Raw genomic sequence first — 15,150 nt, forward strand, 5'->3', positions numbered from 1 at the left:
TCCAAGGGCCAGATCTGACTTCCTGAGATTTAGGTTAAACTTGCTTCTCTCACTGGAACTACAGCATAGTAGAGATCCATTGGCTTTTCCCTCTAATATGTGTGACAAGTGTGAAGAGGGAGTGAAATAAATGGTGGTCCATCTCTTAGCAGAATGTAGGGGGACATTGCCTCTCAGAATGAAAAAATGAAATGAAAAGATTTAAAAGATTTGTTCATGATTCGAAAACTCTGAATTCAAAATCGTTTTGGCCAAGACTGGCACAAGGCCATGAAACTTTCTTAACTCACAAAGTAATTTGTATCTTTGATTTGAAATTAACTTGAAATGTAATTTAGAAGACCTTCCCTTTCCATTCTCTTCTTTTTTTTAGGAATTGAACAAATAATTCTGGTTGTAATGATATGTTATTTTATTTGTTATATTCTGGTATCGATACAAAGTGTCCTTTTATCTTTTTTTATATATGTAAAATGTATGTATGTGTAAAAAGTCAAATTTTGACTAATATCACAATAAATAAATTAAAAAAAGTTATAGTCAATAAGATTCTCCAACATTCCCATTATCATTTTATACTATGCTAATCGAAATAAGGGACAATTTTATCTAGAGAAAAAGAAAAAACCACAGAACCAATGTTCTGTCCCAAATACTTTTCTGTAGCATACAATTAGGACCTTAATACATGGATCCTCATGACTTTCTGAGGTCTGCGCATTCACCTCTCTAGACCATGCATCATTAAAAAACCTGGATGTATTGCACATGCACACCATCACACAAAACAACCTTTCTACCCGTTATGTTTGTAACACACCCTCATTGCCTGCTTTCAAACAGTCACACATCTATCCACCAATCAGTCCATAAAATACTACATATAACCCTATCAACACTTTCAAATTCTACACACCACTGATGAATATTCTATAAATCATTTGCATCTGTATTTCCCTTGCTTATCCAAAAAATGGTACACACTGATGCTATAAATGCACATGTGTATTATGCAGTAAGAGAATCATATGAATGGAAAGGGGAGTAGGTATTGCCAAGTGCTGATAGGATCCCACAAGGAAAGTGTCAAGAGATTCCAAGGTTGGAGGCCACTGGTTAATTGCAGTGACAGAGGAGTCCCAAGGGTAGCGTACACAGCCGGCAGGTGGTAGACCTGCAAGGGCAGTACTGAAGGGGATGGAGTCTACTGGTGTTGACTAGATATATGGCCTGCAACCCGTGAGGTTCATGAGGGACCAGGCCACCAGTCCCAGTGGCAGTGGTATGAGTTAGCATGGAAGGGATTAAGTAAAACAGGAAAAGAAAAGCAGAGTTTTTAAAAGTTTCCAAAACTTAAGGAAGTCTTGCTGAAGTATAAGAGGAGCAGGAAGGCTGTTCCAAAGGGAGGCAACAGCCAAAGAGAGAGACATGCCTCCCACTCTTGGTTTCAAAAAGTGTTTCACAAGCAGAACATGGAGTTACAGGAGCAGAGGGTTTCTAGCAGGGCAGTATTTAGGAAGACAACGTTGGAGATATTGTAGTCCCAGGCCCCAGAAAGCTTTGTCAATGATACAGAGGATCTTGGATTTCATCCTTGCAACCACCAGGAGCCAATGTACACCTTTTAGGGCTGCAGTGATACACTATCTAGGCTTGAGGCCAAGGATAAGTCTTGAAGCCCTATTTTAGATTACAGAAGGGGGAGTAGACAACAAAAGGGGAGGTTAAGGAAGACACTGTTCCACTAGTCCAGTCTACAGGGGATCAGGGCTCTACAGACAATGAGCTTCTGGGGGAATGTGAGGAATGGCAGAATGCCTATAACGAAGTGAAGCTGAAAGTGGGCTTTCTTTACAGGATCCAAAATGTAAAGAATAATGGAGAGAGAGAACTTAAAGATTAACCCAAGGTTTTTGGTTTCTCAGGATGTGGAGAGTAGAGGGTTCAAAGAGGGCGGCCAGAGGGTAGGAGAAAAACAGGTCAAACAATTAGTGATAAAAAAACTGAAGAATTTAGTTGAGGGAAGTTTAAGGAAAGCTGTGTGTCATTAACATAACACTGGAAATGAGAAAAGAAGAAGGACATCAGGTGAGCCAGAGGGACTAAATAGATATCGAAGAGCCACAATCATAGGATAGAACCCTAAGGTACTGTGCAGCTAGACAATGAGGTGGTGGAGTACAAACAGCCCAGTTTCACTGGGAAGGGCGGTTAGTGGGGAAAGCGGGTCAGCCAGTCCAGTGCCTGGTCCATGATGCAAAGGTATCATGTAGATGTTTAATGAGGATACAATGTTTGACCGTGTAAAAGGCAGAGGACACATCAAGGGGCACTATCCTCTATTGTACTACAATCATAAATACCATATACACTTCAATTATATAATTCCACCATATTACAAATACTGTATACTCCCCCTACAGTACCTATCATTACTATACACATATTACTATAGTGTGTGTGGCCAGTGGCCATATTTCAAGAATCTGGCCACTGGCCACAACCACCACAATATAATTAAACCATATAAGAAGTACGCACAATACACCTTCAAATAACAAAACTCACACAGAACCCCCTGCCATCCATATGATGTCTATAGACACCAAAATCAGCATCTGCAAACCATTTTTTCCATCTAGAAAAACTTTATTCCACTACCCCACCCTTTCCAGGCCCTCTTACAGCCACCAAATAACCCAAATGTGTTTTCTAAACTGTTTGTTCACAGAGTTATCCACAGACTACCGCTGTGTTCGCGGACTGCACCTGCATGCCCTTTTTTCACCTACAAAAACAGCTACATATTATCTTTATTCCACTCCCCCATCCTTTCCAGGCCATCTTTCATCCACCAAATAACCCCAAATGTGTTTTCCAGACTTTTTCCACACTGCATTATCTGCGGGCAATGGCGGCTGTCCAAGAATCCAGCATGGCGATCGTTTAAAAAAATATGACACACCTCACGCTTCTGAGCATCCTATTAACGGGCGCGTACGATGTCCGCTGACATCATGCCACCCCCTGATTGGCTCAGACGTGTCCATGGACCCTGAATCAGAAAGGGAGTCCGTGTACCGGACACAGATATCCCAAATGTTTTTTACCAACTTTTTGGCAAATAAAAAAAAAACTGGATGGATCTACACCAAATTTTCAAAAGCATGATTTAGGGACTAAGCCGCCGCCCTTGCCGTAAATTCAGGTGAAAAGCCATCCAGCGGTTTGGGCTGCAGCCGTGATACATTTTTTATTCATTGCGTCTAAGGATTCCCACACATTTTGGGGCCCTCCCAATAACCTTGTGCCTCCTCTGAACAAAACCACACCAAACTTGGCAGGATCATTCCAAGGAGGCCACATACTGTTTTTGCAAAGTTTGGCGAGGATTCATTGGGGGGGGGCAAAGTTATAAGCCGCCCAAAAAAGTGCTCTTTCCATCAGTAGAGCAATTTAACCATAATTACAGGGCCGCTACCGCAGGCCCTGTAATAATATAATTATTATATAATTGTTCTTTTATAACACACTTAACACCGAAGACCAATTTGTGTAAGTGCAGGACCAGGATTCGAACCAGTGTTACTATGCGTTGTTCTGTTTCTCAGACAAGCGTGTTGTTCCTTAGCTATCTTCCCAAGCCTAGTGGGGCAGATTGACTTGAAGCTGATGCATGGTGGGTTGGGTATGTGCCACAGTAAATGGTAAGACAGGAACACTGGGCCATTTGTTGCCCCAGACAAAGGACAGTTTGACACCTTCTCCCTACCAATGGGGCAAGATTTGCTTTGTGTACGGCTAATATGAATTTAATTGCCATATATGCAGCACTGCTTCTATAATATCAGGATGTAGAAGACTCTTAGGCTACTCCTAATACTCAGTCCTCTGTTAGCAAAGTATTAGCAGAATGTGCCTTTAGGGCCCACGGAGGGCACCCTGGTGTAGCAACAGCAACACAATAGTCAATTATTTGAGCAAATAAGCCGGGGCAACAAACTGATCAGGCATATTAGGCTGACAGATGACTTGCTAAGGGTCTACGCAGTCAGGTGAAAGGGTTAGCAGGCAGACAGGTAAGCAGGCAGGATGACAGACATGCATGTTCGATCGAACGGTATATTTGTCAAGTTGATTGGCAAATCCTGTTAACAGAGTAAGCCATGAAAAACCGTAAAAGGGAAGTTGGGCTGTTTGCCACCACCAGGAGGTAATCTAAGCATTAGGGGAATGGCTCAAATTCACTATCTGCAGGCCAGAGTTGAAATTAGGGGTGTGTCCAAAAGCATATTTTGTATTCATGTGAATATCAAATAGCATACAAATAGCATCAAATAGCATCAATAACAGACCAATGGTAGGAGATAGGGCAGAGCTTGTTTTAAGTTGTCTTGATGACTGTTTCACTCAATTTGCAATAGGAATGAGGAAAAGCTCAATGCACAGAGTCTTTTTGCATTGCACTGGATTTATACAGCCCGCCCAGGACAAAGGGCTGGCATAAGCATAGCAGAGAATTCAGGCCAGCATATGCGTTTGTCGCTGGATGCTGGAGACTCTGTCACAAATAGGCAACACTCCCTTACCGCTCATTCATTGCCCTAGATGAACAATGGCTAAGGGATAAATTAGATATTTCCAAAAAAGACATGTTCAGGTGAGAGACTGAAATGGTTAGATCAATCAAAGTCACACAAGGCTCATTCTGAAATGTTTCTGACTACCCTGGCCCTATAGGGGTCTCCAGCATACCTGTGTGTATTTGTAGGTCTTCAAATGTCCCGATAAGCAAGTCACCCCCATGCACACCTTTCCTCCTCCCATTGGTGCCTTCAGATCAGAACCCTATCCCAATGTCACATATATGCATGTGTATATATATATATATATATATATATATATATATATATATATATATATATATATATATATATATATATATTCAGTAAAAAAAACTTTGTTAAAGGGACGTTATGGTTCCAAGTAAAACCGAAAACCCCCTGAATTTCGCCAGTTATGGTAAGCTAAGCAACCATAACCCCGCGCCACCACCGTGCACTGCTGAGACTAACACCCAGGACATCAAAGATGACATCACAAATGTCATTGATGACATCACTGATGACATCACATGTGCATTTACCTTTCATGAAAAGTCTGCACAATGGATTCTTATTGTAATGTTAATATAAAAGTGTCAAGGATCATTGGACTAAATATCAAGAGGTACGTAGTGCATTAAGTAATGCATTAATCCCAATAGCATTGTATTTTGAAGGTACACATGTAGTAACATAGTAATAGTGTGCAGCAGACATGATGAAGATGCAATATTAATAATCTTGCCATGTTAAATTCTAAAATTATAAATGCTTTCTTATTAGAGTCTTGCATACTGTGAATCATTTAATAAGTACCTAATCAAACCTACTTACTCCATTATTGCATTACTGCACACAAAACACAAACAGACAACAACACATACAAATAGAGCATATACAGGGAAAGTGAAGTAAACAAAAAAACAGCAGTATTACCCGACAATCTTCATAACCTAACTGATTATCTTCATGCACAGAAATGATTGCTCTGCTTCAAAGCTACTTCTTCCCTATGTATAACGATCACATATTGTGACTAGACCCTAAGGAAAGTAGTGTAAGTGCAATGTGTACAAATATGAGCATATCCAGGGAAAGTACAGTAATAAAAAAACAACTGAATTATAAGACAGTGTTGATAACCTTAGTAAGCATCTTCATTCATGGAAAGCATTGCTGTCTTCCAAGTCTGTGTTTTCCCCTTTGTATATGTTTCATATGCTTTGAGTGGACCCTAAGTGAATTACTGTAAGAACATATTTGAAGTATAAGTCTACAAATCTAGTACTTTGTACTATAGTATAGTGAATGTTTATTTCCTGACTGTTACTGGCCTAGATATATCAGTAAAGGAAAAAGAGTGAGCCAGACATGTGATGTCATCAGTGATGTCATCAATGACATTTGTGATGTCATCTTTGATGTCCTGGGTGTTAGTCTTAGCAGTGCACGGTGGTGGTGCGAGTTATGGTTGCTTAGCTTACCATAACTGGCGAATTTCAGGGGTTTTTAGGTTTTACTTGGAACCATAACGTCCATTTAACAAAGTTTTTTTACTGAATTTCAAAGGTTTTTAGTAGCGCAACTTAACCATAACGTCCCTTTAACAACGTTTTTTTTACTGAATTTCATAGGTTTTTAGTACCACAACTTAACCATAATATCCCTGACTTTATATACATGTAACATAGAACATACTGAACACCTCGCTAGTGATTTTGATGTCCACGGACTGTCCGTATGTCCGCGGACAGACGCGGACAACAGCGACACTACCCAAATACTCACGGGGTATCTTAAATTGTTATATCGTGCCATATGAACAGTACACAAGTTCAAAAACCAGCACACAAACACATTATAAGTAGTAATAAATAAGAAGTGGAACCTATATATCTAACACATCAACCATCCATTTAAATACCATGGGCCTCATTACGAGGTAGGAGGTAGCCATGGTGCTATTAGCACCATGGCTACCCCTTTACCGCATTCCGGGTCCGGGTTCCTGAAATAGGGATTTACTGGGTCATTTCAACCTTGGAGGACCCGGTAAGTCCCCATTCTGGGATCCATTCCCCATTCCCATTCGAGCCCCCATAGGGCTCAATGGGAATGGGGATGGAGCTAATAACGGTACCACAATTTGCTGTACCGTTATTAGCTCTGAAGTCCCTTAACGGGTCCCTTCCAGACACGCTAAAATACCTCAGAATAGGGTGGTAAGGGATTACCGGCACCGGTATGAGGCCCCATATGTACTAAAATGGAATATATCAAAAGAAGAAAGATAGGTTTCAAACATAATTACCTCACAGAAACTGCACAACTAGGAGCAACAGCAGTTCTACAGACCAGTAAGAACACAACTTACCAGAATCTAGTAAGTGTACTTCATTTTTCTTATATATTTCTAAAATTTCTGTATTAGATACAATAAAAGTAATATACATTTTTTTTTCACAGAAATTTCCAGTACTTTGGGATGGCTTGAGGAGAATTTCCCACGTGAGGAAATGTCTGAAGATAGTGATACTAATGGTAGACACTTCTCTATATAACCAAATTAATAAGCATTACTTTATGTACACTTAACACACATATATATATTTTTAACAGACCATACAAACATTGAAAATAGTACACCAAAAGATACATTGGAAAAGACTCTTCAGCGCATGGAAGAAAAAATGGACATGCTCATGGCAAATTTCAACCATTTGAAAAACTTTGTGGAGGACCACATAAAAGAAAAAAATTAAATACCATTGTCCCACATGTACCTGTCCACCCTCTCCATATCCCAGTCAATTACCCCAAACCCTTTCCACGAAGAAAAACGTTTTGATGAGACTTCCTTCCCTTCATCTCCTCCTATCCATCCTTTGAAACCCCCAATTCCCCTGTGTTTGTGTCCGTTTCTGCTTCCCCCGCTCTTTCATAAATTTTATATTTGTATATGATAAAAAAAAATATGATTTGTGTTTTAATTCAGTCCTCTGTGTCTTTATTTAAAAAAAAAGGCAGTTAGGGTGTCCGGGATGTCCATAATTAACCAAAATGGGGGCGTCCTAAGGACACTATACCTGTCCGTACTGTTCACAGGCAAGTTGGAACTGTTCTAAGAACACACCCGGTGTCCGGGATGTCCGTAATCAAACAAAAATGGAGGTATCTTAAGAACACTATACCCGTCCATACTGTCCGCAAGCCAAATAGAACTGTTCTTAGAACACACTCAGTGTCTGGGATGTACGCAATTAACCAAAATGGATGTGTACTAAGGACACTATACCTGTCCGTACTGTTCACAGGCAAGTTGGAACTGTTCTAAGAACACACGCGGTGTCCGGGATGTCTGCAATTAACCAAAATGGGGGTGTCCTAAGGACACTATACTTGTCCGTAATGTCCGCAAGCAAAATGGAACTGCTCTTAGAACACACTCAGTGTCCGGGATGTCCACAATTAACCAAAATGGATGTGCCCTAAGGACACTATACCTGTCCATACTGTTCGCAGGCAAGTGGCAACTGTTCTAAGAACACACGCGGTGTCCGGGATATCCGCAATTAACCAAAATGGGGGTGTCCTAAGGACACTATACCTGTTTGTACTGTCCGCGAGCAAAATGGAACCGTTCTTAGAACACACTCAGTGTCCGGGATGTCTGCAATTAACTAAAATGGATGTGTCTTGAGGACACTATACCTGTTCGTACTGTTCGCAGGCAAGTTGGAACTGTTCTAAGAATACGCACGGTATCCGGGATGTCCGCAATTAACCAAAATGGAGGTGTCCTAAGGAAACTATACCTGTCCGTACTGTCCGGAAGCAAAATGGAACTGTTCTTAGAACACACTCAGTGTCCGGAATGTACGCAATAAACCAAAACGGATGTGTCCTAAGGATACTATACCTGTCCATACTGTTCGCAGGCAAGTTGCAACTGTTCTAAGAACACACGCGGTTTCCGGGATATCCGCAATTAACCAAAATGGGTGTCCTAAGGACACTATACCTGTTTGTACTTTCCGCGAGCAAAATGGAACTGTTCTTAGAACACACTCGGTGTCCGGGATGTCTGCAATTAACCAAAATGGATGTGTCTTGAGGACACTACACCTGTCCGTACTGTTCGCAGGCAAGTTGGAACTGTTCTAAGAATACACACGGTATCCGGGATGTCTGCAATTAACCAAAATGGGGGTGTTCTAAGGACACTATACTTGTCCGTAATGTCCGCAAGCAAAATGGAACTGTTCTTAGAACACACTCAGTGTCCGGGATGTCCACAATTAACCAAAATGGATATGCCCTAAGGACACTATACCTGTCCATACTGTTCGCAGGCAAGTTGCAACTGTTCTAAGAACACACGCGGTGTCCGGGATATCCGCAATTAACCAAAATGGAGGTATCCTAAGGAAACTATACCTGCCCGTACTGTCCGGAAGCAAAATGGAACTGTTGTTAGAACACACTCAGTGTCCGGAATGTACGCAATTAACCAAAACGGATGTGTCCTAAGGACACTATACCTGTCCGTACTGTTTGCAGGCAAGTTGGAACTGTTCTAAGAACACACGCAGTGTCTGGGATGTCTGCAATTAACCAAAATGGGGGTGTCCTAAGGACACTATACCTGTCCGTACTGTCCGCAAGCAAAATGGAACTGTTCTTAGAACACACTCGGTGTCCGGGATGTCCGCAATTAACCAAAATGGATGTGTCCTAAGGACACTATACCTGTCTGTACTGTTCGCAGGCAAGTTGGAACTGTTCTAAGAACACACGCAGTGTCCGAGATGTCCGCAATTAACCAAAATGGAGGTGTCCTAAGGACACTATACCTGTCTGTACTGTTTGCAGGCAAGTTGAAACTGTTCTAAGAACACACAAGGTGTCTGGGATGTCCATAATTAAATGGAGGTATCCTAAGAACACTATACCTGTCCGTACTGTTCGCAGCCAAGTTGAAATTGTTCTAAGAACACACAAGGTGTCCGGGATGTCCATAATTAAACGAAAATGGAGGTGTCCTAAGAACACTATACCTGTCTGTACTGTTCGCAGGCAAGTTGAAACTGTTCTAAGAACAAACGCAATGTCCGGGATGTCCACATATACACAAAAATGGGGGTGTTCTAAGGACACTGTACCTGTCCGTACTGCCTGAAGAACATATACGCACATGCGCACCACACCCGTAAGTTCTCTGAACATCGCGCATGTCTGTAACTGTTCGTCTCACTTGTGTCGCACTTTTAATTAGTTTCAGGATCCGAACACTGTCGGTAGAACACCCGCGTGCATGCACACGACCGTTCCCGTGCATTTGGTGTCCTGCAGACACCCGTTCCCTTCGCGGACATGTTCGTGACCCCATCATGTGACCGCACCCACGCTGAGCATGTTTCCTGAATTGCAGACACTGTCCGGGTCCCTGAACATTTTAAAAGTACCTTTTCAGGCAATCCACAGTATTTTATAATACAAATTCACTATACCTGTCCATACTGTTCGCAGGCAAGTTGGAACTGTTCTAAGAACACACGCGGTGTCTGGGATGTCCGCATTTAACCTAAATGGGGGTGTCCTAAGGACACTATACCTGTCCGTACTGTTCGCAGGCAAAATGGAACTGTTCTTAGAACACACTCGGTGTCCGGGATGTCCTCAATTAACCAAAATGGATGTGTCCTAAGGACACTATACCTGTCTGTACTGTTCGCAGGCAATTTGGAACTGTTCTAAGAACACACGCGGTGTCCGGGATGTCCGCAATTAACCAAAACGGATGTGTCCTAAGGACACTATACCTGTCCGTACTGTTCGCAGGCAAGTTGGAACTGTTCTAAGAACACACGCGGTGTCCGGGATGTCCGCAATTAACCAAAATGGGGGTGTCCTAAGGACACTATACCTGTGCGTACTGTCCGCAAGCAAAATGGAACTGTTCTTAGAACACACTCGGTGTCCGGGATGTCCGCAATTAACCAAAATGGAGGTGTCCTAAGGACACTATACCTGTCTGTACTGTTTGCAGGCAAGTTGAAACTGTTCTAAGAACACACAAGGTGTCTGGGATGTCCATAATTAAATGGAGGGTTCCTAAGAACACTATACCTGTCTGTACTGTTTGTAGGCAAGTTGAAACTGTTCTAAGAACACACGAGGTGTCTGGGATGTCCGTAATTAAACGAAAAGGGAGGTGTCCTAAGAACACTATACCTGTCCGTACTGTTCGCAGGCAAGTTGAAACTGTTCTAAGAACAAACACAATGTCCGGGATGTCCACATATACACAAAAATGGGGGTGTTCTAAGGACACTGTACCTGTCCGTACTGCCTGAAGAACATCTACGCACATGCGCACCACACCCGTAAATTCTCTTAACATCGCGCCTGTCCGTAACTGTTCGTCTCACTTGTGTCGCACTTTTAATTAGTTTCAGGACCCGAACACTGTCCGTAGAACACCCGCGCGCATGGGCATGACCGTTCCCGTGCATTTGGTGTCCTGCAGACACCTTTTCCCTTCGCGGACACCTTCGCAACGCCATCATGTGACCGCACCCACGCTGAGCGTGTGTCCTGAATTGCGGACACTGTCCAGGTCCCTAAACATTTTAAAAGTACCTTTCCAGGCAATCCACAGTATTTTATAATAAAGATTCACCATAGCACATGTCCTAGACAATGACCCTGACTTTCTACATACTTTTTGGAACTTTTTGAGCCTTTTTGGGGTGTTCGATCTATCGGTGGACAGTGCGGGTGTCCGCGAAGCGCGCACCCGCTCCCCTATAAAAGTCCACACCCCAGAGCTCATCCTCATTGTGTTTCTGGCTATCTGACAGAACACTGTGTACTTTGGCTGCGAATCTTCCAGATTTTGCTGAAACCTGATGGCATCCATGGGTCTTCTACTTCCATCTCGTGCTACATCTGCCTCAGCACCACCCCCACCCCCTCCACCACCACTACCACCTCCCAAAGGGCCTGAAGATGGGAACAGGCATGAGGATGTAGAGGAGGATGAAGAGGATGACGAGGGTGAGGTAGTGGAAGTCCCTACTACCAGCACTCGCCGTGAGTCTTGGGTGTGGTGGTTATTTACCATTCATGGTAACGTACCCAAGGCGTGTGCGAACAAGGTCACCTGCAATCAGTGCAATATGGTGCTGAGTCACGGGAGGCCTGGTTCGTACAGCTATGGTACGACAACTATGAAGCGACACCTAAGGTCGTTCCACGGTGGGGCCGTTCGCAGGGTTGTACCTTGTGAGGAGCGTAGTAGGTTGAGTGCCCCTACTACATCCTCTGTTTCCGCTCCTCTCACCACAAGAGACACTCCTGTGGGAGAGCGCATCCCTCCAGCTGCCTCACACGCCATTCACAATTCTGTTGACCCTTACTTATGAGGGTGACAGTTTTGTGTATGTACTGCGACACAGTACTCTGCAGGGGGGAGAGACTTCAAAGTGCTTTCGAGACTACTGTCTCGGAGCACGAGAAGACCTGCCCACTACCTAAGTAAGGCCCACCTTACATCTTCCTCTCTCCACCCGCCCTTTCTTATCCCCATGGTTGGTACCCCCCCTTACCCTCCTTTCCCCTCCTCTCCTAGTGTGTTGTATGTAAAAAAAACAAAAAATATAAAACAACAAAAATCCCCCCCAAAAAAGGCTCTTTTTAGAGCCGCCGTTCACAGTCCAAAAATAGAAGTGACAAGTAAATGGAGCAGGGCCCTGTGCATTTTTTTTTAGAAGTCTGCGGACAGTTCGCGTACATCTAAAACTTTGGGGTGCTGCCCTATCAAAATCATTGCACTTTTCTCTGGGAGGAAGTGGTGGCTCTGAAAAGAGCCTTTTGGTGGTGTTTTTTTGTGTTTGAAAAACTTGAAATAGTGAACACCTACTGCAAAATGGATGGCTGTAATTCCACAAAAGGACACAATGCATTTTGTACATTTCTCATAAAAATCTGATTACCAGCATAAGGCAGATGGACTCCATCTCTGCGAAAAATGGATGTGCTACGAAACATAATATTTTCATTGTGAAAAGAGGACATGCCAACATCTCCTAGAAACGCACAAACAGCCTTATTAACATTCCGCCTTGCTTTCTCCATTTGTGGACCAAATGAAGAAGAACGCAGTCACATTTGTCTCTGCGCAATACAAGAAAATATCACTTGGGAATTTGGAAACATGTCCATGACCTTCCCAATTCATTCTTTCATCGCAAATTGCAAATAAATTCCTGACACATGTCCTGAACTGTTCCATCCACAATGAATTATACTTATGTCTGGATGAAGCTCTGTTTCCAAACTAGCACAGAGAGGTACCAAATCCAGCCACTTCATTCAATGCACACCATGCCAGTGCACTTCCACATGAGGGAATCCAAGATCTGCAGCTACTCCACAGCGTTGTGCATGCACATCCAACCAATGTATCCATGATTCTCCCAAAATCCAGACAATCTGTTTTCTGAAACACACAGCCATAGCTAACTGTTATTTTCTCAGGAAAAAGACTTTCTGACAAACTCTCTCCTTACACAACACACCCACTAAGCTTTACTGACCAATCAATTGCTCTGCACATTCTCATTTACATGCCTCTCCACCCCAAAATCCCTGTATGTAATACGCGATGTCCGAGGACTACCGCCATGTCCGCGGACATATCGTAACTTGGACAGCCCTTCTACCATTTCCACTTCAGTGTCTGTGCCATTCCCTCACTGGATACAGCTAACCAGTCACACAACCATCCACCAATCACATCCAAGACCTCCACATCTAATTCCATCATCAGAGTTCAGCACTTCAATGTACTGTAGATCACTCTCAGTACAAGTCTCATATAATTGGAAAGCACCTACTACAAAAACTACTGTACAAGTCTTCAAGATTTCTACTTGCAGCTGCATGCATATCCACATGCATGAATACAAACTACAGGTATGCATATTTTCTGCACAGTACATGTACAACTCTTATAAATGAATATAAATAGAGTAACTGCCACTTAACCTGTATAGCCTATAAAATTAACTTATTGTCATTTTTTCCATCTGCTAAAATCAACTATCACTACCAAACATGTCTGCTATCTTTTTTTTTCACACAGACACCTATCTAAAAAAATATAATATTAGAAGATGGAAGAAATAACAATATAATTGTGGAAAAACACTTAGTAGTGTATCATAAAATTGGACACAGCCAGTAAAATTTCATGCATCTTCATACACTCACACAAATAGAGACTTTCATTGAAATGCTCCCACCTGCAATAACACAACTACCTGTAAATCACATCCTTCTACTTTATTACCCACAGCTTCACGAATACATATATTCCATGCTTTTCTATACAGTTTCTGCCATTTACCTAATAAAAATTGCAAAATAAATATGAGATTATTTCTTCTTTCTCCTAACGTTATATAACACAGCTTTAAACAAAACCAAGTGAATTTCATACACTTAATATTGTACTCATTTACAAAGCATGTTGAACTAACATAATATAAACAAAATATAAAGGCTGCACATAGTCAAATGAAACTGCATGCAAACACTATGTTCAGAAATCAAACAAGAATACTACTACAAAGACATAAAAATGAATCTCTCAATTAACATCACTGCTATAAACACACAAAATTACTGACATCTTTCTTTTACAATTGTAGTGAAGACCACTCTCCTGGAAAACAGCAACATCTGAACTACAAACACCAACTACAAAGAAACCTGCTCATTCCACAAAAAAAGAGTATGTTTCTCTGCCTAGTCTTTAAATCTTGCCACAATCTTGCTCCCCCTTATCTCTCCTCTCCACTCTCTTTCTACACTTCCTCCCACTCCTTTCACTCTGCTGACTACTTTCTTCTCACTGTTCCTCCTTCCCCTGGTGCCACATCCCGTTTCCGCTCCTTCCATCTAGCCCCCCTGCACTGGAACTCCTTACCTCTCTCACTCCGCTCTATTTCTACTTTTTCCTCATTCTACACTTTCCTCAAATCTCTCCTTCTCCATTCCCCAACATGAAACCTCTCCCACCTTCTTGCCCCCTCTCCCCTTGCTTTATCTCCTTAATCATCTCCCTCCCCTTCCCTCTCCCCTGATTCTCACCTTTAACTCCATCCATTTCCCTCCTCCTCCTCTTCCCCACTATAACCTCTCTCTCACTTCTACTGCACTACTCTCCTTCTCCCCTTCAGTTTAATTGGGCTACTTACTGTTTTCTTGGTCTGATTCTCAATTTTAAATTGCTTCCACTGTTATCTTGTTATTAAAATATATTACTCAAACACACTGTGCGAGTGGTTCATGTAATTTGTGCACCAAAAAAAACAAAAATTTGTGTACCATTTTACCCACAAATCACCATTTATTAAACAGGGATTAGCACACAGAATGGCACACAAATCCCTGTTTTTCATAGCACAAATAACATAACTCAGCCCCTAGAATATTAGTATTACAAAACATAGAAGTGTTTTAATTTCATACCATTTGA

Source organism: Ambystoma mexicanum, chromosome 9, assembly GCF_040938575.1.
Source record: "Ambystoma mexicanum isolate Mex_15411 chromosome 9, UKY_AmexF1_1, whole genome shotgun sequence".
Classification (NCBI taxonomy): domain Eukaryota; kingdom Metazoa; phylum Chordata; class Amphibia; order Caudata; family Ambystomatidae; genus Ambystoma; species Ambystoma mexicanum.